Source organism: Pongo abelii, chromosome X (genome assembly GCF_028885655.2).
Source record: "Pongo abelii isolate AG06213 chromosome X, NHGRI_mPonAbe1-v2.0_pri, whole genome shotgun sequence".
NCBI classification, from domain to species: Eukaryota; Metazoa; Chordata; class Mammalia; order Primates; family Hominidae; genus Pongo; species Pongo abelii.
In genome coordinates this window covers 153,648,728-153,672,062 of record NC_072008.2, presented here as the reverse complement: position 1 = coordinate 153,672,062, position 23,335 = coordinate 153,648,728, and positions in this window count along the sequence as shown.

The following is a 23,335-nucleotide window of genomic DNA, read 5'->3' as shown; positions in this document are numbered from 1 at the left end:
ATCAGGTGGGGCAGTTGATGCATTCATGCTAGTAACAATGGCATGGTGGGATGCACGTATAGCCATTCACCAGTAGAGAAGGGGAGTCGAGGTCTGTCTGAACACATGCATGCTGGCAAAGTAATGGGGGGATGGCCATGGGTGAGTGCATGCCAGCCAGGTGGCACGGGGAAGGCTGTGTTAGGGGGAGTTTTCGGGTGGGCTGATGCATGTCAGTGGGAACTGCTCTCATGGAGTTCTTCGATGACAGTCAGGTGCAGTCTGACAGTGCAGAAGCTATGATTTGAGCCCCCAGGAGGCACCCAGGTTGTGCATCCAAGACTGTACTGCAAGCAGGCAAAGCGAAGCTAGGACCCCAGAAGAGGCCAGCAGACAAGAGTGCACTCAGATCAGACTGGACCTATCTCATGGGCAAGACTGGCCCCGCTTTGTTCAGTTCTGACAGTTGCCCTAAGGCTGGCATCTCCTCAGGCAGCATGGTGAACCTTAGGGAATGGGCATCTCTGGCCATGCTCCCCTGTAGACATTCCTGTACCAAACCCTCTGGGCTCCACACCAGCTGGAATCCTGTCCCTACCACCTCTCTGAGCAGCTCTCCCTGACAGTTAAAGTGTCCGTGGGAGTTGTGGTGTATCCTGCTGCCAGAATGATTGAAATACATGGCAAGAGTGAGTTGTTCCTCGCCTGCTCAACTCACCCCTTCACCGGGAGTCATGGGGCCTGGAATGATTCCCCAATTTTATCTTTATCTTTTTTTTTTTTTTAATCAGGCTGACTTTCATCCGTAAGATTGCAAACCACTTGACATTGGTCTCCATAACGGTCTGTATTTTACCTATATTTTTTCCCTAGATCCATTTTTTCTTCTATGGCTACTTCTTGTTCCAAATTGTATTTGAGGATAGGTATTATTCTTGTATGTTTTCTTTCTATTGTAGAGTGCCCAGCTTGCTTTGTTTCATCCATAGTCAGTGCCCATTAAGGTAGGAACATGTGCGAAGCATACAGTATCCATCGTAGAGTTTCTGTCTCCATGCAACTTATATATGGGGAGGGGGCACTCTGTGTGTGTCTTTTCTGTACTTACTACTCCCTGAACACCATATTAATGTATATTTGTCCTTTAATTTGAGCTATATTGCTAGCTTTCTTCTCAACACTAGCAGTTGACACAGTGTCAGCCATTTTTCTATATATACTAAATATATTTATGTGTATATATATATACTATATACTAAATATATTTATGAGGGAAAGTATTAAGATGAAATATACTGCCTTAAAGGCCAGGCTATTCAGTTAATAAAATGAAGTTCTATCTTCCAATGTTATGTTGGCTTTGAAAATCATAGGTACTCAATTTTTTAAATTAAATCTATATTTAATTATAGGTTTTAGTTTTTTAAAAAAGAAGAAAAGTCACAGATTTTACAAGTGTTACCTGTTACTGGAACTTTTTAGTGTCTCTGTCAAATTTGCTTTCATAGGTAATATTCAGTGCTGTCCTAATGTATAATGGTCTTGCTTTGGAGAAAATGAGCTCTTCATCTTTGCGATATTTAAACTTATATTTGATTGACCACCTGGTAAAGATTTTGCAGAAAATCCAAGGGTGATGCCCGAGACTCAGGGTCAGTAAACTGTGATCCATGGGCCAAATCTGACCCACCACTTGCTTTTGTAAATAAAATTGTATTAAAATACAACCATGCTCATTTGTTTAGGAATTATTTATGGCTACTTTCATGCTACAATGGTAAGTAGTAGCAGCAAAGACTAAAATATATACTATTTAGCCCTTTATAGAAAGAGTTTTCTGACCTTTGGTCTGGCATGTGATATCTAGATGTCCTTTAAAACCCCTCAGAACCCAGACATTTTATAATTGTTGGTAATGTCATTTTTCTCATGTTGTCTATATAAAGTAAGTGATTGATGTAAGACAATGTCCTAAGAAGGTAAGTCCCTTAACATAAACCTTCACTGATCATAGCAAATGTCTGTTTTATAAAGTGCTTTGGTATATGGTCTAAAGCAGTAGTTCTTAATTGAAGGTATAGTTGGCCTTCAGTATCTATCGATTCCACTTCTGCTGATTCAACCAACTGCAGTTAGAAAATATTCTTAAAACAATACAAAATAATACAAATAAAATATAGTATAAACTATTTATATGATATTTACACTGTATTAAGTATTATAAGTAATGTATAAATGATTTAAAGTATACCAGAGAATGTGCATAGGTTGTATGCAAATATTCTGCCATTTTATATCAGGGACTTGGGCATCCACAGATTTTGGTATCTATGAGCCAGTCCCTCATGGAACCAAAGTATGATTGTAGGCTAATCTCTTAAAATTGTATTGATAATTATTTTGTTTGTATATGTATATATGCATTTGGGGGAAGAGGTTCTACAGTTATCAAATTTTGCGTGCAATCTGTGTGTGACTAAAAAAATGCTGCTCTGTATGTTTCTTTTGACAATGGCAAAAACAAAAACTCTTAGTACAATTTCAATAAAATCAATGTTGATTTTTTTTTTCATTTGGTACCTCTGACTTTGGCCTTGTTTATCCTAAATGCTTGATTCTACCTGGTTATCTAACAGCCAAGTGAAAATCTACACACAGCATGGCATTGTCAGTTTCTAAAGGGAGGAATTAATATTGTTAAAATGTCCATATTATCTAAACCATCTACAGAGTCCAGACAATCCTTATCAAAATTCCAATGGGATTTTCTACAGAAATAAAAAAAAAACTATCTTAAAATTCATATGGAGCAACAAAAGACTCCAAATAGCCAGAGAAATCTTGAGAAAGAAGAACAAAGCTAGAAGCACCACACTTTCCAATTTAAAAATGTATCATACAACTACAGTAATTAAAATAGTGTACAGTATTGGTATACAAACAGTAATATAGACCAAGTGGGACAAACTAAAGAGCCCAGAACTAAACCTACATATATACAGTCAAATGATTTTCAACAAGGATGCAGATGATACATGGGGAAAGGACAATCTCTTCAATAAATGGTGCTGGTAAAAGTGAATATTCATATACAAAAGAATGAAATTGAACTCTTACACCATACACAAACAAGTCAAAATGCATTAAAGATTTACATGTAAGACCTGAAACTGTAAAACTCTTAAAACATAAAAGAAAAGCTTATTGACATTGAGCATGGCAATGATTTCTTAGATATGACACCAAAAGCACAGTCAATAAAAGCAAAATTAGACAAGTGGGGCTACATCAAACTAATAAGCTTCTGTGCAGCAAAGGAAACAACAGAGTGAAAAGGCAATCTACAGAATGGGATAAAATATTTGTAAACCATGTATCTGATAAGGGGTTAATGTCCTTAATATATCCAAAATATATAAGGAACTCCTATAACTCAATATTTAAAAACCCAAATCTGATTAAATATTTTTCAGAGTTTACATAGATATTTCTCCAAAGAAGACATATGAATTAACAGTTATATGAAAAGATGTTAAATATCACTAATAATCATGGAAATACAAATAAAAACCACAATGAGATTTCACTTCACACCTATTCAGATGAATATTGTCAACAAGACAAGAAAAAAGCGTTAGAGATGATGGAGATTAATTAGAACCGTTGTACATTATTGATAAGAATGTAAAAGATTATACCCGCTGTAAAAAACAGTGTGAAGGTTTCTCAAAAAGTTAAACCTAGAACTACCATCTGATCCAGCAAACCCATCTCTTGATAGATACCCAAAAGAATTGAAATTGCTATCTTGAAGTGATAACTATACTGTCATATTCATTGAAGCATAATTCACCAGAACCAAGAGGTAGAAACCACCCATATAGCCATTGACAGATGAATTAATAAAGAAAATGTGATATTTGCATATGATGGAATATTGTTCAGACTTAGAAGGAACTCCTGCCATTTGTGACAACATGGATGAACCTGGAGGATATTATGCTAAGTGAAACAAGTCAGGCACAGAAGAACATATAAGTGATTCTACTTATATATGAGGTATGCATATAATAGTCAAAATCACAGAAGCAGAGAATAGAATGGTAGTTACCAAGTGCTGGAGGGAGCAGAAAATGGGGAGTTATTGTTCAATTGACATAAAGTTTGGGTTATACAAGATAAGTTATAACTGGAGATTGACTGTACCACATAGCACCCATAGTTAGTACTGCATTGTGTACTTAAAAATTTGTTAATAGAATAGACTTCATGTTAAGTCTTGTTACCACACACAAAAAAGGACACAAAGAAATTTGGAGGTGATGGATGTGTCTATTACCTTGATTGTGGTGATGATCTCATGGATGTACACATTTGTTCAAACTCATCAAATTTCATACATCAAATATGTGCAATTTTTTATATCAATTATACCTTAAAGCTGTTAAAAACAATGAAATGTATCACTTGAAAGTATAAATGAGTTAAAATTAGGGTGGCTATATCTGCTCACCATTTAGTGCTTAAATTTTCTATTAAGTGAATGTATTACTTTTGTAACAAAACAATAATATATGATGCTGGCAAGAATAGAAATAGGCACTTTTATACATAATTCTTTTTTTGAGATTATTAAATATTGGTATGTTTCTATAATAAAAAAGTGAATTTTTTTTTTTTTTACTTTTTTTTTTATTATTCTACTTTAGGTTTTATGGTACATGTGCACAATGTGCAGGTTAGTTACATATGTATACATGTGCCATGCTGGTGCACTGCACCCACCAACTCCTCATCCAGCATTAGGCATATCTCCCAATGCTATCCCTCCCCCCTCCCCCCACCCCACAACAGTCCCCGAAGTGTGATGTTCCCCTTCCTGTGTTCATGTGTTCCCATTGTTCAATTCCCACCTATGAGTGAGAATATGTGGTGTTTGGTTTTTTGTCCTTGCGATAGTTTACTGAGAATGATGATTTCCAATTTCATCCATGTCCCTACAAAGGACATGAACTCATCATTTTTTATGGCTGCATAGTATTCCATGGTGTATATGTGCCATATTTTCTTAATCCAGTCTACCATTGTTGGACATTTGGGTTGGTTCCAAGTCTTTGCTATTGTGAATAATGCTGCAATAAACATACGTGTGCATGTGTCTTTATAGCAGCATGATTTATAGTCCTTTGGGTATATACCCAGTAATGGGATGGCTGGGTCAAATGGAATTTCTAGTTCTAGATCCCTGAGGAATCGCCACACTGACTTCCACAAGGGTTGAACTAGTTTACAGTCCCACCAACAGTGTAAAAGTGTTCCTATTTCTCCACATCCTCTCCAGCACCTGTTGTTTCCTGACTTTTGAATGATTGCCATTCTAACTGGTGTGAGATGGTATCTCATTGTGGTTTTGATTTGCATTTCTCTGATGGCCAGTGATGGTGAGCATTTTTTCATGTGTTTTTTGGCTGCATAAATGTCTTCTTTTGAGAAGTGTCTGTTCATGTCCTTCGCCCACTTTTTGATGGGGTTGTTTGTTTTTTTCTTGTAAATTTGTTGGAGTTCATTGTAGATTCTGGATATTAGCCCTTTGTCAGATGAGTAGGTTGCCATCAAGCTACCAATGACTTTCTTCACAGAATTGGAAAAAACTACTTTAAAGTTCATATGGAACCAAAAAAGAGCCCGCATCGCCAAGTCAATCCTAAGCCAAAAGAACAAAGCTGGAGGCATCACACTACCTGATTTCAAACTATACTACAAGGCTACAGTAACCAAAACAGCATGGTACTGGTACCAAAACAGAGATATAGATCAATGGAACAGAACAGAGCCATCAGAAATAACGCCACATATCTACAACTATCTGATCTTTGACAAACCTGAGAAAAACAAGAAATGGGGAAAGGATTCCCTATTTAATAAATGGTGCTGGGAAAACTGGCTAGCCATATGGAGAAAGCTGAAACTTACACCTTATACAAAAATCAATTCAAGATGGATTAAAGACTTAAACGTTAGACCTAAAACCATCAAAACCCTAGAAGAAAACCTAGGCATTACCATTCAGGACATAGGCATGGGCAAGGACTTCATGTCTAAAACACCAAAAGCAACGGCAACAAAAGCCAAAATTGACAAATTGGATCTAATTAAACTAAAGAGCTTCTGCACAGCAAAAGAAACTACCATCAGAGTGAACAGGCAACCTACAAAATGGGAGAAAATTTAAAAAAGTGAATTTTATGTTGTTAGAATACCCAAAAGAGTTGAGTAAAAATTTTACTTTAGTGTCTGATAATCTGCCCCCAAAGCAAAGCAACTACTAGATTAGTAAGGGAAAATAATATGTGTTTATCAAACTCTGTTTCCTTTTCCTTATGGGCACACAGCTAGACTATATTTCCCATCATCCCCACAATCAGTAGGAGGCATTTGGTTGAATTGTGGAAAATGAATTGTGGAGTCAAGTGATGCATCTAACCTTCAGGCCTGGCACCGAAAACATCTCGTGTGATTTTCTACATACTTTTCTATTTTGAAACTGATAAAGTGGGTTTATTTTAGGACTTAATGCACAGTTGAGTCATTCAGTAGAAGTCCCGATTCTTTATTGACTGCATAAAGCATACCATAATATGTTATTAAGTTGCTCTTATTTTAAAATTGCTCATTACAACAGCCAAACTATACCGACTACTTCAGGGATGGACCAATATACCAATCAAACTGTGCTTCATTATGTAATCGCAATAGAAAAAAAAAAAAACAAAGATTAAGGGGCCTTGAAGGGCCTAGTAAGGCACTCACCTGTTAAAAGTACTGAGTCACTTTTTTCTATTCAGTTGATGATGGAATTGCCAGAATTTAAAATGGTCTTTACAAGTACAGTTATTAGCATATATTTTTTTCTAAGCCAGAGTTCATCTTTTCTTTAGGATACGTTAAGCTTGTCCTATTTACTCTGGCTAACCTCGTGGTCATGTAAAGATATAAATTTTGTTTGTAAACAGGTGAGGGTAAATCCACACCCATGAAAACACACACCTATGAGCCTTTGTAGGCCAATTTGAATAACAAAATATAAATAAATTTAAATTTAAAACTAAAAATAGAAAATGCTACACCTCAGCTCATAGTCCCATAGACACACCGGAGTTCATTTTCTCCAAGGAAGAATTCTTGTTGACCATGCTTAACTACGTGAGAGCAGATGTAAACATTTTCCCTGTTATAGAATCATAGCAGTTCCTTCACTAGGCTGAAAGAGAAGTATGCAAGGCCAGATTAGAGATCTCTTATGCACGTGGCAATCTTTTCACTTTTCTTTAGAGGAGGAAATAAACTAGAAATGTTGGGGTCAGTTTCAGTGTGCCCTTCTTTTCCGAAGAACATGTGTGTGCATGCCCACTCACACCTGTGAGCATGCATGTGTATTTTGTGTCTAAATGTGTAAAATAAAGACTTGTATTTTGTGTTTAAATCATGAACAGAAAAAGAAAATTCTGAAGAGTTTGGAGCTAACGATTGCAAGACTTTAACTTGCTATCCTGAATGGATGGATTATTATATAAACTATAAACATAACAAGCATTCTTTCAGCCTGCAAAATAGTAACTTACTTTGAAAGCCATAGAGCTTTTTCTTATCTCTCCCTGTAAGTGCTCTCTTCTGTGCAGTACAGGCTGCTGCTGCTGATTCTCTGTTCATATAAGTAGTAAATGCTGAGGTGTCACCTTGGTGTTGGCAGTGTGATCAATCACACTGCCTCACCTTGGAAGAGGGTCTTTCCCTGCTTGGTGAAAGGACACATACTGTTGAATGCATATTACTTTGAAAACCTTAGAGGATGACCTCTAGAATACCATAAACATGATAATGGTGATCCTTACATTTTGCTCTATTTATTTCACTTCTGCTCCCCCAAAGAAAACACATGGAGTTGACAAAGCAAAAGCAGCCTTAATGCTCAGTTTTGAAGGCAGGAAAAAATCATTACTGACTTTCTAGTCAAGTTACAGACAGCACACTTTCTTTATCTCAAGAAATGTTCATTGCATTGTGTACCTTTCCCAAATTTCTAGGCTTACCTTCAAATATTAAGCTTTTGGTGATTAAATCTCAATTATTTTGGATTCCTTGAACAAAAGAAATATTTTTACATTTAGTGTATGCTCTGCCTAAAGTGTACCCACCCTGCCACCATTCCTTCAGTATTCTGTTATCCTCTAGTTGTTGAACACATATTCTTTCTTCAAGTCAATGTTCACATGTCACTCACCTATGTGAGGTCTTTCTCCAGCCGCCAAGCACAGTTAGTTGTTTTCATGTTGTTATTTCCACAGTATATACCCTTTTCCTATTATGGTTATCTCACTTTATAGTCATTAGTTAATATATTAGTCTCTTGCATAGGATCTTGAACTCCTCAAGGGCACAGAACAAATACTATCAGTTTCTGTAACACTCAGTCCAGTGCCTGGTATGTAATAGCAGTCACCAAATAGACATTGAACAAATTTGGATACACCCCATTTCTTCAATTAGTCAATCTGGCATAGTAGTTTAGAGAATGGGCTCAAATTTTGACTGTCCTAGATTCAAGTCCTAGCCCTTCCAATTATCAGCCTTGTAATCTCGGGCAAGTTATCTCTGTATTCCTGCTTACTCACTGGAAAACATGAATAACAATAATACCTGCCTACTGGAATTGTTAAGAGGATCTAATGGGAAAATAGATGTAAGCTGTACCATAAAGTGCCTGAGATACACTAAATGTTCATCAAATGGCCCTTTTCTTTTCTCTACCCACCCTTGACCAGCTCTCTTTTAACAGACCGGAACTGCTAGGTAAATGATATTCGTAGGGAAGGACGTTTTTCGTTAAGCTAAAAGCCCCAGTGTAAAATTGGAAACAAATTTACATTGAGTGAGTATTCACTGGTACATATATTCTTCTTGATCAATGAAAAGACATAGTATTGAAAATATGTTCAAGTATAAATAAAACTGAAATTCATCAGATTTGCCCTTTCTCTATAATTACAGAGCAAAGGGAGGTGTGAGTTACATTTTAAAATTTCACATAACATCTTTAACTCTATTTCTTGGTCAATTTCAAGATAAATTGCTGTACATTATGCATGGGAGTGTTTCATTCTCAATAATTATTTTGCTGTATTTTTCTTTAGATATGCATATACCCATAGACAATTGCAGGTTAATAGCTTGTATTGGAGAGCATTATGAATCAAAAAGCCAAGTAAAATCCTGTTGTTACCTTGAAAAATTATTTGAAAACGAACTTGCCTTGCTGATAAAATTATAATTACATTTTACATTCTTCACAATATTACTCAGTGAATTGTATTTTTTTTTGTACAAACTCTTTGTCCTTGAAAATAGGTTATTACAGCAAAGCAGCTTTCCAAGACAGATAACTTTCCTGAGATAAACCTTTAGATCTTCACAAGCTGTCTTTGTTCTGTTCTTGTCTATACTTTTCAAAGAGTTAGAAATATCTGCAGTGTATTTGACACAGCTACAGCTGCCTTTAAAAAATGTTGCCTATCTGGTTGATGTAAAACAATATTACAAAACCTTGGATGAGCTGTGGGTAGGGATCAGACTGTATACTTAACATTTAAGAATCCCCAGAATATTTATCTGTTAATGTAGTCTAATATATACTTCATTCTTCCCATCATAATGCAAACTATAATTTCAATCAATAGAAGTTCAAATTAAAGTTCGTATGTATATATATTTTTTAAAGTTCAACTTAACCAAGGATATAATACAATTTGAATGAACTTAAATAGGGCTTCTGCAAATAAATATTATAATTTTATTTTTATTTATGTATATACTTATTTATTTTATTTTAATCATTTTGTTGTAAAAGATTTTATAACATTTTGGGATGAATTTTGGTTTTCATCTATCAATCTTACTAATAACTCAGTTAAGATTCATGCACATACATAAACCTCTTACAAGCAAGCCAAACCAAAGAAATAATTTGAAGACATTTGCTTTCTCCAGAAAGCAGAAATAAAATAATGTGGTAAATCATGAACTCTAATATGATTTGTACGATAGCTGGGACCTTTTTCACTTTTTCCCAGTTATATATTTAAAGTCTCGGACAGTGCTTGCTACATAGTAGGTGTCCAATGAATACTTGTTGAACGAATGAACAGTTATTTAATTTGAGGAGCCTTACAGGGTCATTGCATAAAATTTGGAAAATGTAGAAATTGTATTGAAGACGATAAAAATCACCCATAATTCAGCAACTCAAAAGTGCTAACGTATTTCTTTAATTTCCTTTGCTTTAGTTACATTTTTTGGCTTCAAGAAAAATAAACTCATCTAGCACATATAAAGTAAAAGTTTTGAAAGAATTTTCCCCTGATATCTCTGGGTGGGGCTTTGGAGTCTTTTGTTTATTCCTTTTTTTCATTCTCTTGATTCTTTCTATAGACTCATTTTCTGTGTTTCTTCATCATCATATTTATTGCCAAAATACTCCCCACCCCTAATTCAGATACTTTAAGCTGCCACCATCATTTGACACTGGGAGACTTGTCAGAGAGTAACTTTGTTACTTGGCCAATTACCTCTGTTTGAGTCAGGGAAACATACGTTCTTTCCAACTTATATCAACTGGAGGATTATGGGTGTTTTGTGGTGTTGTGGGAAACCTAGTCTTACCTACTCAGAACAGGTTATAGGGATGTTTTAATGGGACACCTCCCATAAATGCAGTAAGATCTGTGCCATTAAGGACCATGTCTTTTACCATTTCTGATACATCGTAGTTACTCAATAAATGAGTGATTAATGAACAAGCCAAATAAAGGGCATATAGATGGGAATCTTTGAAAACCACTTTTTGCAGTACGAACAAGTTTGATGCTTCTATATATGTATGTGTTGGGGAGGTGAGGGAGTGTGGTACAGAAATACGTGTCTAAGTATTTGTGTGTATATATGAAAATGTTACATTTGTTGGGCTGCTTTTTCTACACCAAGGGTGATAGATCACTACCTAGTGCAGCTGATGGTGCATGCAGCCTGGCACTTATGGAGTACTGGCATGAATTTGGTGCTCTCTCTTAAAGCTACAGTAACCATACTTCAAAGAACTGCAGGTGGCATCCACACAGACTGCTAGATTTTTTAAGTGAGAAAGGATGAGTCAGGAATTTGTTTATTTGAATTTAATAACTTTGTTTTCAATTAAAATAAAGGACTTACAGAGAACTCGAGGAGCACAGAATTGACCTTCAATACAATTGTTCTACTTTTGTCACTATTAAATATTTTGTGACGTTCTATTTTCTATTGCTTTATGAAATTTGAATAAAAATGGACTTAATGATCTGTAGGGCCTTGTCTAATTATGGTACTTGGTGACTATTAGATAATTAAATCTATAATTATTAGTATAATCATTAGCATTATCAATATTATAAATAGCAACCCCATTCAGACACATATACACACAAAATTAATGGATTTGAATTACCCAGATTACACTCTTACCTCATCCTGGAAATGTGGAGATAGTTTTTGTATTTCAAATGGGTAAACAAGATCCTAGATATTATATTTTGAGTGACTATAATGGACAGTAGAGAGTAGGAATTAAGACTGAAAATGACATTTACTACATAGTGAAAATTATTGGTACACAATATTTCAATCATTTTATGTCAGCATTTTCAAATCAATTTTCTCTGTAATAATCTAGATAGCATTTTAAAAAGAAATCCTTCTCTGTGACTTTGCAGTAGATAATTCTCTTTTATTTTCTCCATAAACAGTGTCAGTTCAAGAAAAGGCCACTCTTCACTTAGGCTTTATAATAATAATCCAGGTTGAAATATTAGTTAACTGCTCCTCTATCTTTTCTAATTCTGTATAGTTTTCCATGTGTGTGTGAATGATTAAAATTCTCCATTCAGTATCCACTGTTTGTCTTTCTTAAATCCTATTTTGCGTAATCCTTTCTATAGGCAAAACTACTTTATTCCTTGGGTAAAGTTTACCATTTAAAATTTTCATTGACATGACATTTTCCCCAGTTTAGATTTTGCTCGTCTATTACACAGAGGAAACTCTTTCTAATTTCAAAATAATCTACTCTTGTGATTCTTCTTCTTTAGTACAAAGCTTTAATAACTGCTAGTACTTTTTTGCATTTTCAGACTAGTGAATCTTTCAAATCGTGTAAAAAGTTTGAGCTGCATTTATATTTAAACTTTGGCGGGAGGCATGGGCAATCAAGTATATGTCATAGAGGCTTTACAACTAGACTTTGCATGTAGAAAACAGAAAAGGAAAAAGTCCATATAGTTTTCAAATAAGTTATAGAACTTTAAGAGTTAACTATGTACAAATACCTTTATAATGCAAAAGGCATGCTCACACACGAGTGCAAATATTAGAATAAACATTTTCATCTGTTTGAAGACATATCCTTTCTACAAATGATCATGTGACAGTAAAAGTTAAGTGATAATATCTGGGGAATAATCGGCAAGGCAAATGTTATTTTTTCTCTAAAGTGTTAGACATTGGATTAGGTAGAGAACTATGCGGATGACTAATGACGTTTTTTAAAAGTTGTATGCACATGTTTTGATCATGTAGGCATTATTTCAGCAAATGCTCTACTTTTAAAGAAGGCAACATTTCTACTTTAAAATCGATAACAAACTTAGTCTATTCAAATAAAAGGCTGAGGTATCAGTATATGAACTGAAGTCAATTTTCCACACTCAGCAGGAGACGATGATATAAAAATGAAATAAACAAGAACTAAAAAAAAATTGTCATGCCCTTTATTGTTCACTGTCAACTTAAGATCATTTTTAAACTTCCAGTTAAGAAACTTGCTTGGAATATATTGAATCACTAGGAAGAGTAACATGGAAAATACCAACCTCAGATGTTTTCTTGGGTTGATTTTAGGCCTCTTCCATTAACATGGAGATATACTAAATTGCTGAAATTCACTTTAACTGGATGCTTATTGATCGACTAACACAACTACAATTTTAAAAGGATCTGTTTAGGTTCCTACAAAACATTGATAATATTGTTTTAATTTGTTAAGTATTTGTTAAGTTTGGTGTAGTCACATACTGCCCAGTAAGGGAAACTCAGACCAGAAAGGCAAAAGATAAGTTTATTACTCACAAACTCCAGAGAGAAGAGGGCAGCATGCTTTGCAGGGCCAATGGGAATGAGTAGGGGGCATTCAGGACGTGTACTCAGCCAGCAGGCAGAGAGTAAGAGTGAGAGGGAGGGACCTGTGGGCCCATGCCTTTTTTGAGGTCTGGGTCCTTATCTATGTAGATTTTTCTGTGACAGGTTGTATTGATTAATTTGAAAGGAGCAAGGGGCTAAGCATGGGAATTTGGGCTTAAATTGTCAATTTCACCAGTCTTGCTTACAAGCAGAAATAAGATGGTCAAGCACTTCAGTGTATGGAGCCTTATCTACCTGGAACACAAAAACAGGAACTGAGAGGACTGTCTCAAAATATGTAGGTCAAGGGTGACAAGCTAGGGACAAGACAATAAGATGGATGCCAAGGCAGCATTCATATTAATGAGATTTTTGACAATCACTATTTGTCATCAAACGTGTAGTATCACACTAATGAATTGGTTCATTTTGTTTTTATTTTCTATTTTAATTTTTTAAATATTATAATGTCTTGGTTTTTGGTTTTGATTGATAACATATATTTGAATTAAATATTCTGTTGTTTCCTAGCTTCTCTACTTTTTGTCTGAAGAGAATTTTATGGTCAGGAAAAAATGCTTAACTTAAAAATCCTTGCTAATGATTTTAATGTCTTTACCTTTTGCTGAAAGAGAACTTGATGTTTAACAAAATGTTTAATTTTTAGAAACTCACATATGAGACAGATTCAAGATGACTGACTAGAAGCAGCTAGTGTGTACCACTCTCTCAGAGGAGACAGAGTGGTGAATACACACTAGCTCTTAAAGTGGATTGCCCAGGAGACCACACTGGGATTCATTAAGGAAACAATGACAACCCATGGAGAGCAGAGAAGAGCAAGGCACCTACCCAGGATTGGCATGGAGCCAGGAGAGGCTTCCTGTCCCTATAAAATGGTGAGTGAGTGACAGTCCCTGGGGACCTACACTGCTGCCATGGACCTTTGCAAGCTGAGCATGGGAGAGCCCACCTGACCACTGTGGGCGTCCAGAGTGACACAGAAAGCTGCCTGGAGTCTGAGCAGAGCCAGCACTCAAGCCCACATTGAGTCCCATGGGCCTTGGATCCCTGAGCACCTTGGCACCAGCTTCTGTAGCCCTGACAACAAGGGAAGTCTGACCCTTTCACATGCCCCTAGGATAGGGGCTGCGTCCACAGTGCTAAGGAGTGGACAGACTTTAGGCCCCACATCTGCTGTACATTGCCAGGCAAGGGCCACTGGCCTGGACCCCAGCACAGCCACCCTACCACAGCTGAGGACTCCAGATGGTCACAACTCTCCGTTTCTCTGAGCCAGAACTCCCACTGTGATTGCCACTGTCAAGGCCCCTGCCTCTGCTTATCTCAGGCTGAGGAGGGAGCAAACAGCCTGAAAACTGTCACAAGGCCTCCAGTACACTGCAGCTGCTGTATTGAAGGGAAGCCAAACTGTTTTCCATGTGCGTCCTTGCCCCTGCTGTTCCTCACTGGGCAAGGCCTCCCAGCCTGGGACCCCAGCACAGCTACCCTACCTCCACCTAATCACTTTAATCAGCATCCCTGCTTTCTCTGGGGTGGAGCTCCCAAAGACAACAGAAAGGCCTTAGCAGGTACCTGCACTTGCTGCCCTGCAGCTAAGGAGGAAACAAGTAGGCTCATTTCTTTGCTCACACCTCTAGCATGCCACAGCTGCACTGTGGAAACGAGGACAGACTGTCTTCTCTGTGTGACCGCACCCCTGCTCTTCTTCCAATAGGGTCCCCCGGCTTGGGCCTGCAGCACAGCCACCCTACTCCTGTCTGATCATTCTAATTGTCAGTGGCTCTGTGTTTCTCCTGGAACATCTAACAAAAGAAATAATGCAGGCATAGTGCCAGCGATCAGAGGGTGCTTCCCCAAAACCCAGGAGTGGACCTGATGAGGGAGTGACCTCTTTGCCCATCACATCACAGAGCATGGCTGCAGACGTAAGGAAATACAAAGGAGCCACACAGCTGAGTAAGAGCCTACCTACTGGTCATTACTCTTAAGCACAATCTACTGTATCGCGGCCCAAACTACAAAACCAAAAATGCTTTGAAAGTATATACCCCTCTGAAAGCAAGGGCAATAATTCAGCCACAAATAAAGACCCTGCACAGAGCTTTGGACCTCTGAAAACATCCAGAAATGAAGTGAACTGACTATAATCAACTTACACCACAATTAAAGGAACACCAACACTCCCAGATAAGAAAGAATCAACACAAGAACTCTGGCAATTAAAAAACCCAGAGTGTCCCCATACCTCCAGATGAGTCCATTAGCTCCCCGACAATGGTTCTTATCCAATCAGAAATGACTGAAATGACAGGCAGAATTCAGAATCTGAATGGCAAGGAAGATCATTGAGATTTAGGAGAAAGTTGAATCTTAGTCCAAGGAATCCAGTAAAATGATCCAAAAGCTGAAAGACAAAATAGCCGTTTTAATGAAGAACCAAAATAAACTTCTAGAGCTAAAAAATTAACTACAATAATTTCATAATAAAAATAGAAGTACTAACAGCAGAATAGACCAAGCTGAGGAAAGAATCTCTGAGCTCAAAGATGTGTTATTTGAATCAATTACATCAGATAAAAACAAAGATAAGATTTTTTTTAAATGAACAAAACTCTGAGAAATACAGGATTATTTACAGAGAGCAAATCTATGACCCATTGGCATTCTGAGAGAGAAAGAGGGAGAATAAACAACTTGGAAGAGGTATTTGAGGACATAGTCCATGATAGTTTTCATAAACTTGCTATAGAGGTTGGCATGCAGAACCAAGAAATACAGAGAACCCTGACTATATACTATACAATACAACTATCCCCAATGCACACAGTTGTCAGAGTCACCAAGGTCAATGCAAAAAAAAAATAATAATAAATAAACTTAATGGCAGCTAGAGAGAAGGGACAGGTCACATACTGAATGATCCCCATCAGGCTAGCACCAGACCTTCCGGCAGAAACCTTACAAGCCAGAAGAAATTGAAGGCCTATTTTCAGCATTTGTAAAGAAAAAACATTTTATATTTTTAGGATTTTGTATCCTGCCAAACTAAACTTCATAAGTGAAAGAGAAAAAAATCTTTCTCAAAAAAGCAAATGCTGGCCAGGCACATTGGCTCACGCCTGTAACCCCAGCACTTTGGGAGGCCGAGGTGGGCGGATCATCTGAGGTCAAGAGTTTGAGACCAGCCTGACCAACATGGTGAAACCCCGTCTCTACTAAAAATACAAAATTAGCCAGGCATGGTGGTGCACGCCTGTAATCCCAGCTACCCGGGAGGCTGAGGCAGGAGAATTGCTTGAACCCAGGAGGCAGAGGTTGCAGTGAGCCAAGATTGCACCATTGCACTCCAACCTGGGTGACAGAACGAAACTCCATCTCAAAACAAAACAAACAAAAAACAAAAAATGCTGAGGGAATTAATTTCAGCTAGACCAACCTTACAAGAGGTCCTTAGTGCTAGACACAGAATCGAAAGAATGGCACTGCTCTCACAAAAACACACTTAAGCACATAGCCCCCAGGCACTATAAAGACTATCAAACAATCAAGTCTACATAACAACCAGCTAGCAACATGATGACAGGATCAAAATCTCACATAACACTAGCCCTGAATGTAAATGAGCTAAACTTCCACTTAAAAGGCATAAAGTGGCAAGCTGGATAAAAAGCCAAGACTCAACCATCTTCTGTCTTCAGGTGATCCATCTCACATGTAATGACACACGAGCTCAAAGTAAAGGGATGGAGTAAGATCTACAATGCAAACAGAAAACACAAAAGAGCAGGAGTTGCTATTGTTTTATCAGCTAAAACGGATTTTAAACCAATAATAATTAAATAGGAAAAAGAAGGGCATTACATAATGATAAAGGGTTCGATACAAAAAGACGATGTAATTATTCAAAATATATATGCACCCAACGACGGAGCACCCAGATTCATAAAAACAAGTTCTTCTTGGCCTATGAAAAGACTTAGACAACCGCACAATAAAAGTGAGTAGAATACTTCAACACCCCACTGACAGTATTAGATCATCAGGGAAGAAAACTAACAACGGAACTCTGGACTTAAACTTGACACTTGACCCATTTGACCTAATAGACATCTCCAGAGCACTCAACAACCACAGAAATACAGTCTTCTCATGTGCACATGGAACATAGTCTAAGATCAACCCCATTCTCAGTCAAAAAAAGTCTCAGTAAATTTTAAAAACCTGAAATTATACCAAGCATACTCTCAGACAACAGGGTAATATAGAAATTAACATCAACAAAACTGCTTAAAACCATACAAATACATGGAAAGTAAACATGTATTTGTTTACTCCTAAATAAATCCTGGATGGACATCAAAATTAAGGCAGACATTTTGAAGAATGTCTTCTAAATTAATGACAATAGAAATACATCTTACCAAAATCTCTGGGATGCAGCTAAAATAATGTTAACAGGAAAGTTTATAGTCCTAAACACCTTCATAGAGAAGGTAGAAAAACGTCAAATTAACAATCTAACTTTGAACCTGAAGGAACTGGAAAATAAATAACAAACCAATCTCAAAGCTAGCAGAGGGAAAAGAAAGTAGAGAAGAACTGAATGAAATTGAGATCCAAAAATCCGTACAAAAGATAAATGAAACCAAAAGTTGGTTATTTGAAAAAGTAAACAAGATTGATAGACCAGCAGCTAGATTCACAAAGTAAAAATTGTGAAGATATAAATAAGTAAAATCAGAAATGACACAGATGATATTACAATTGACCTCTCAGAAATACAAAAGATGCTCAGAGAATATTAAGAACTCTATGCATATGAATTGGAAATTCTAGAGCAATGGATAAATTCCTGGAAAGACACAGTCTCCCAGAATTGAATCATGAAGAGATTGAAATCCTGAGTAGACTAATATTGAGCTCTGAAATTGAATCAGTAATAAAAATCCCACCAACCAGAAAAAAAAAGCACGGACCAGATGGATTCACAACTGAATTCTATCAAACATACAAATAAGATTTGGTAGCAATCCTATGGACACTATTCCAAAAACTTGAATAGAAGGGGCTCCTCCCTAATTCACTCTATAAAGCCAGCATCAGCCTAATACCAAAATCTGGCACAGACACAATGAAAAAAGAAAACTTTAGGCCAATATCCCTAATGAATATAGACACACAAATCCTCAACAAAATACTAGCAAACCAAGTACTACACTACATCAAAAATTAATACAGCACAATCAAGTCGGCTATAATCCTGGAATGCAAGGTTCAAAATACACAAATTAGTAAATTTAGTTCATCCCATAAACAGAATTAAAAGCAAAAATCACATGATCCTCTCAATAGATGCAGAAAAAGCTGTTGATAAAATCCAACAATCCTTCATGATAATAACTCTCAATAGACTAGGCATCAAAAGAACATACCGAAAATAATAAGAGCCATCTATGAAAAACCCACAGCCAACATCATACTGAATGGCAAAAAGCTAGAACCTTTTTCCTTGTAAACTGGAACAAGACAAGGATGCCCTCTCTCACCACTCCTATTCAACGTAGTACTGGAAGACCTAGCAGGAACGATCAGGCAAGAGGAAGAAATAAAAGGCATCCAAATAGGAAATGAAGAAGCCAAAATATGTCTCTTCACTGATTATATGATTCTATACCTAGAAAATGCTTGACTCTGCCAAAAGTCTCCTAGAGCTGATAAACTATTTTAGTAAGGTTTCAGAATACAAAATTCAACATACAAAAATCAGTGGCATTTCTGTACACCAATATCCAGGCTGAGAATCAAATCAAGAACATAATCCCATTTACAACAGTGACAAAGCAAATGAAATTCTAGAATTATATTTCACCAAGGAGGTGAAAGATCTCTATAAGAAGAACTATAAAACACTGCTAAAAGAAATCAGAGATGGCATAAATAAATGAAAAAACATTCCGTGCTCATGGAATAAATATATAGAATAAATATCATTAAAATGGCCTTACCGCCCAAAGCAATCTATGGATTCAAAGGCATTCCTATCAAACTACGAACATCAATTTTCACAGAAGTAGAAAAAAAAACTATTTCAAAATTCATGTGGAATCAAAAAAGACCCCAAATAGCAAAAGCAACCCTAAGCAAAAAGAGAAAAAGCCGGAGGCATCACGCCACCCGATTTCAAACTATACCGTAAGATTATAGTAACCAAAATAGCATGGGACTGTGTGCAAAAACAGACACATATGCCAGTAGAACAAAATAGAAAACTCAGACATAAACCCATGCATCTATAACCATCTGATCTTTGAAAAGGCCAACAAAAACAATGCAGAAATGGTGCCCTATTCAATAAATGGTGCTGGGATAACTGGCTAACCATATTCAGAAAAATAAAACTAGACCTTTGCCTTTGGCCGTATACAAAAATTAACTCAAAGTGAATTAAAAGTTTAAATATATAAGACCTCAAAGTATAAAAGCCCTAGAACGAAACCTAGGAAATACCCTTCTAGACATTGGCTGTGGCAAAAAATTTTTGGCTGAGTCCCCAAAAGCAATTACAACCAAAACTAAAATTGGCAAGTGGTACCTAATTAAACTAGAATGGTTCGGCAAAGCAAAATAATCTAGCAACAGAGTAAGGGGACAGATAGCCTATTCAACGGGAGAAAATTTTCCCAAACTCTGTATCCGACAAAGGGCTAATATCCAGAATCTGTAAGGAACTTAAACAAATTAAGAAGCAAAAAATAAAAACCCATTAAAAATAGGCAAAAGACATGAACAGATACTTCTCAAGAGAAGACACACAAGTGTCCAACAAACATATGAAAAAAATGGCCCACATCAATAATCATTGGAGAAATGCAAATCAAAACCACAATGAGATAGTATCTCATACCAGTTAGAAGGGCTATTATTAAAAAGTTAAAAAACAACAGATGCTAACATGGCTGTGGAGAAAAAGGAATGCTTATACACTTTTGGTGGGAATGTAAATGAGTTCAGTGATTGTGGGAAGCAATTTGGATATTTCTCAAAGAAATTAAATCAGTGCTACCATTTAACACAGCGATCCCATTACTGAGTATATACCCAAAGGAAAATAGATCATTATACTAAAAGGACACATGCACTCGTATATTCATTGCCACACTATTCACAATGGAAAGACATGGAGCCTACCTAGGTGCCCATAATGGTAGATTGCATAAAGAAAATGTGGCACATATACATACACCAGGGAATACTACACAGCCATAAAAAAAATGAAATCATGTCCTTTGCAGAAGCATAGATGGGGCTGAAGGCCATAATTCTAAGTGAATTAAAGCGTGAGCAGAAAACCAAATACTACATGTTCTTACTTATAAGTGGGAGGTAAACACTGAGCACACATGGACATAAACATAGGAACAATAGACATTGCAGACTACTAAAGGAGGGATGGAGATGGGGAGATGTGTGCAAAAACTACCTGTTGGGTACTATACTCATTACCTGGGTGCCAAATACCCATTTAACAAACCTGCACATGTAGCCTCTGTATCTAAAATAAAAGTTGAAATTAAAACTTATAAAAATTTTAAAAACACAAAAACAACGTCACATATAATTTCTTTTCAGTCAAGTTCCACATTTGTTAATGTCTGTTTTTCTTTCAATGCCTCTCAAATTCATCCCATGATCTGTATTCAGTAGATCCCCGTCCACTGACTTTATGCAGATAATTTTACCTCGAAAGTATGGCTTTTGTTCTTTCTCTGGATACAGTTTTCACTATCTTCTATTACTTAAAAAAATGTGGACAATGTCTTTCTTTTCTTGTTTCTTTTTACTTTGTATCTTTTTTATGGAACTAAGATTCACAGAATTGACTACATCATAATCATTTGTTCCTGATACACGGTTATTTTTCTATAAGTGTTTATATTTTCTTCAACATTTTATTGTATTCATTTATATGTTTATGTAAAAATTTGGTTACTCAATGTCTGCTGTGTGTCAGTCTGTGAAGCTCATTATTAACAAGGACTAATATTGCATCTTCAAGGTTAATAATCCTTGAGCCTGGGATGTTAGACCAGTAATTCCCATTGAGAGAAACCTGGTTGGGGGTGGGGGAGAAGTATGCTGAGTCAAGAAACTAGAGTCAGGAAAGGAGGCATGGCATGTACATAGAAAATGGGTAGTTTGTTTTGACTAAAGCATAAAATGGGTTAAGGGAAGTAGGAAGAGGTCAGACTGTTAATGGCTTTGAATTCCAATCCAAAGAGTTCGTAGTTTATTACATGGGAAGAACTTGCGTGCAGATAAATAAATTTTGTCACTTTTGAAATTTAGAAGAGTCTCATATCTGAAGCCACACTATGGTAGATGTATATGTGAGAGAGAAAAAAATAGGGATAGAGAGCCTGAAAGTGGTAAGATCTTAGCTGTTCAGAATTTTGAACACGCATCTTTTTATGTTAGCTTATGTTAAGGTTTATCCCATTGCCTATAGAATACTTTTTTATCACAGTTATCCCAACACCTTCTTTTTTGATCTTTGTAAGTTCACAGATATTTACTTAGGTAAGAATAAACTTATTCCCCAGTGTTTGCTGATTATAAACATGTATCCAGAAGGGCGAGAACACACTGCATCTACATAAATCTGCTGCAGCATCAACAAGCTATTGATATTCAGAATACTCACTTTGCTAGAACATTTAAAATGAAGTTATTTGTCTGTTGCTGCTTTTAAATGCTTTAATTGTCTTAAAATGGTTAATAGTTTGAATATGAAAACGTCTGGAGAGCACTGGCAAGGATTGGTAAATATAACATACTTCCCTACCATGATTTATGGGAGTCAGGGCAAGTTTTTTTTTTATTATCAGAAAAAAATGGATGTTATCCAAAAATGGATGATATCAAGTAGCATCTGAAGACTATTATTTTGGCAAATCCAGCATGGAAAGGTAGTTATCAATCTTTTTATTAATACAATTCTTTTTTGTAAAACAGAAATATATTTATATAGGAACATCACAATTGTACATCAAAATATATACAATTATTATTTGTCCATTAAAAATAGATACATACTTTTTTGAACGTTTAATGTTGGATGCTGTCAACTTAAGAAGCTTTCATATTTCTCACTCTCAAATGTTCATTTCTTTCTTGTATTCTCGTCATTACTTAGAGAATATAACTAAGGAAGAAGAATGTTATATTAGTCATAATGGGGTAGGTCATGCTGTGGTAAGAAACAACTCAAAGGTCTCGGTGACTTAAACAAAAGTTTATTTATTGCTTCTGATACACAGATATCTTGACTTTATTGTGTGTTCAGCTTCCCGTCATCCTCACTTGGGAATCCTGGTTGATGGACTCTTCTTTCTTTGAAACATGGCTTCTTATTCTGGCCAGCAGGAAGGGAACACGGCGATTTGTTCGTGATATCTTTAAGCAGGTGTTGGCACCTATGGCCTGTTGACCAAATCGAGTTCACCATCTGCTTTGTTAAAACACAGCCACATTCATTCACTTATGTCTTGTCTGTGGCTGTATTTTAACTGGAAGGGCGGAATGGAATTTTTGTGAGAGAGACTATATGTGGCTTAGAAAGCCCTTAAATACTTATTGTCTGGCCTGTCATGGGAAAATAAGTTTGCTAATCCCTTTCTTAAACGGTTCTTTCTAGAAGTAAACACACCATATTTAATCACATTTCCACATTCCACTGGCCAAATTAAGTCATGTGGCCAGGGCTCACTTCAATGAGGAAAGGAAGAACAATCATATTATATGTCCTGCACAATGTGGACAGAACTTCTGACTACCATACGTACTTGCTTTCTGTATTTCATTTTCTCATTTTCTACCCTTCACACACTCTCTCACCTTATTTAGCTGACAGTTAATTCTTGTGTTCCCCTACTTTAGAATTTATTATACAGCATTGCAGTGATCTATTTGCTTTCCTGTATTCCTTCACTGTATCACACTATAAACTCCATGAAGGCAGTACTCCTGTTTGCCTCATTTACCACCTGCCTTATTTCTCAGCACCTATAGAAGA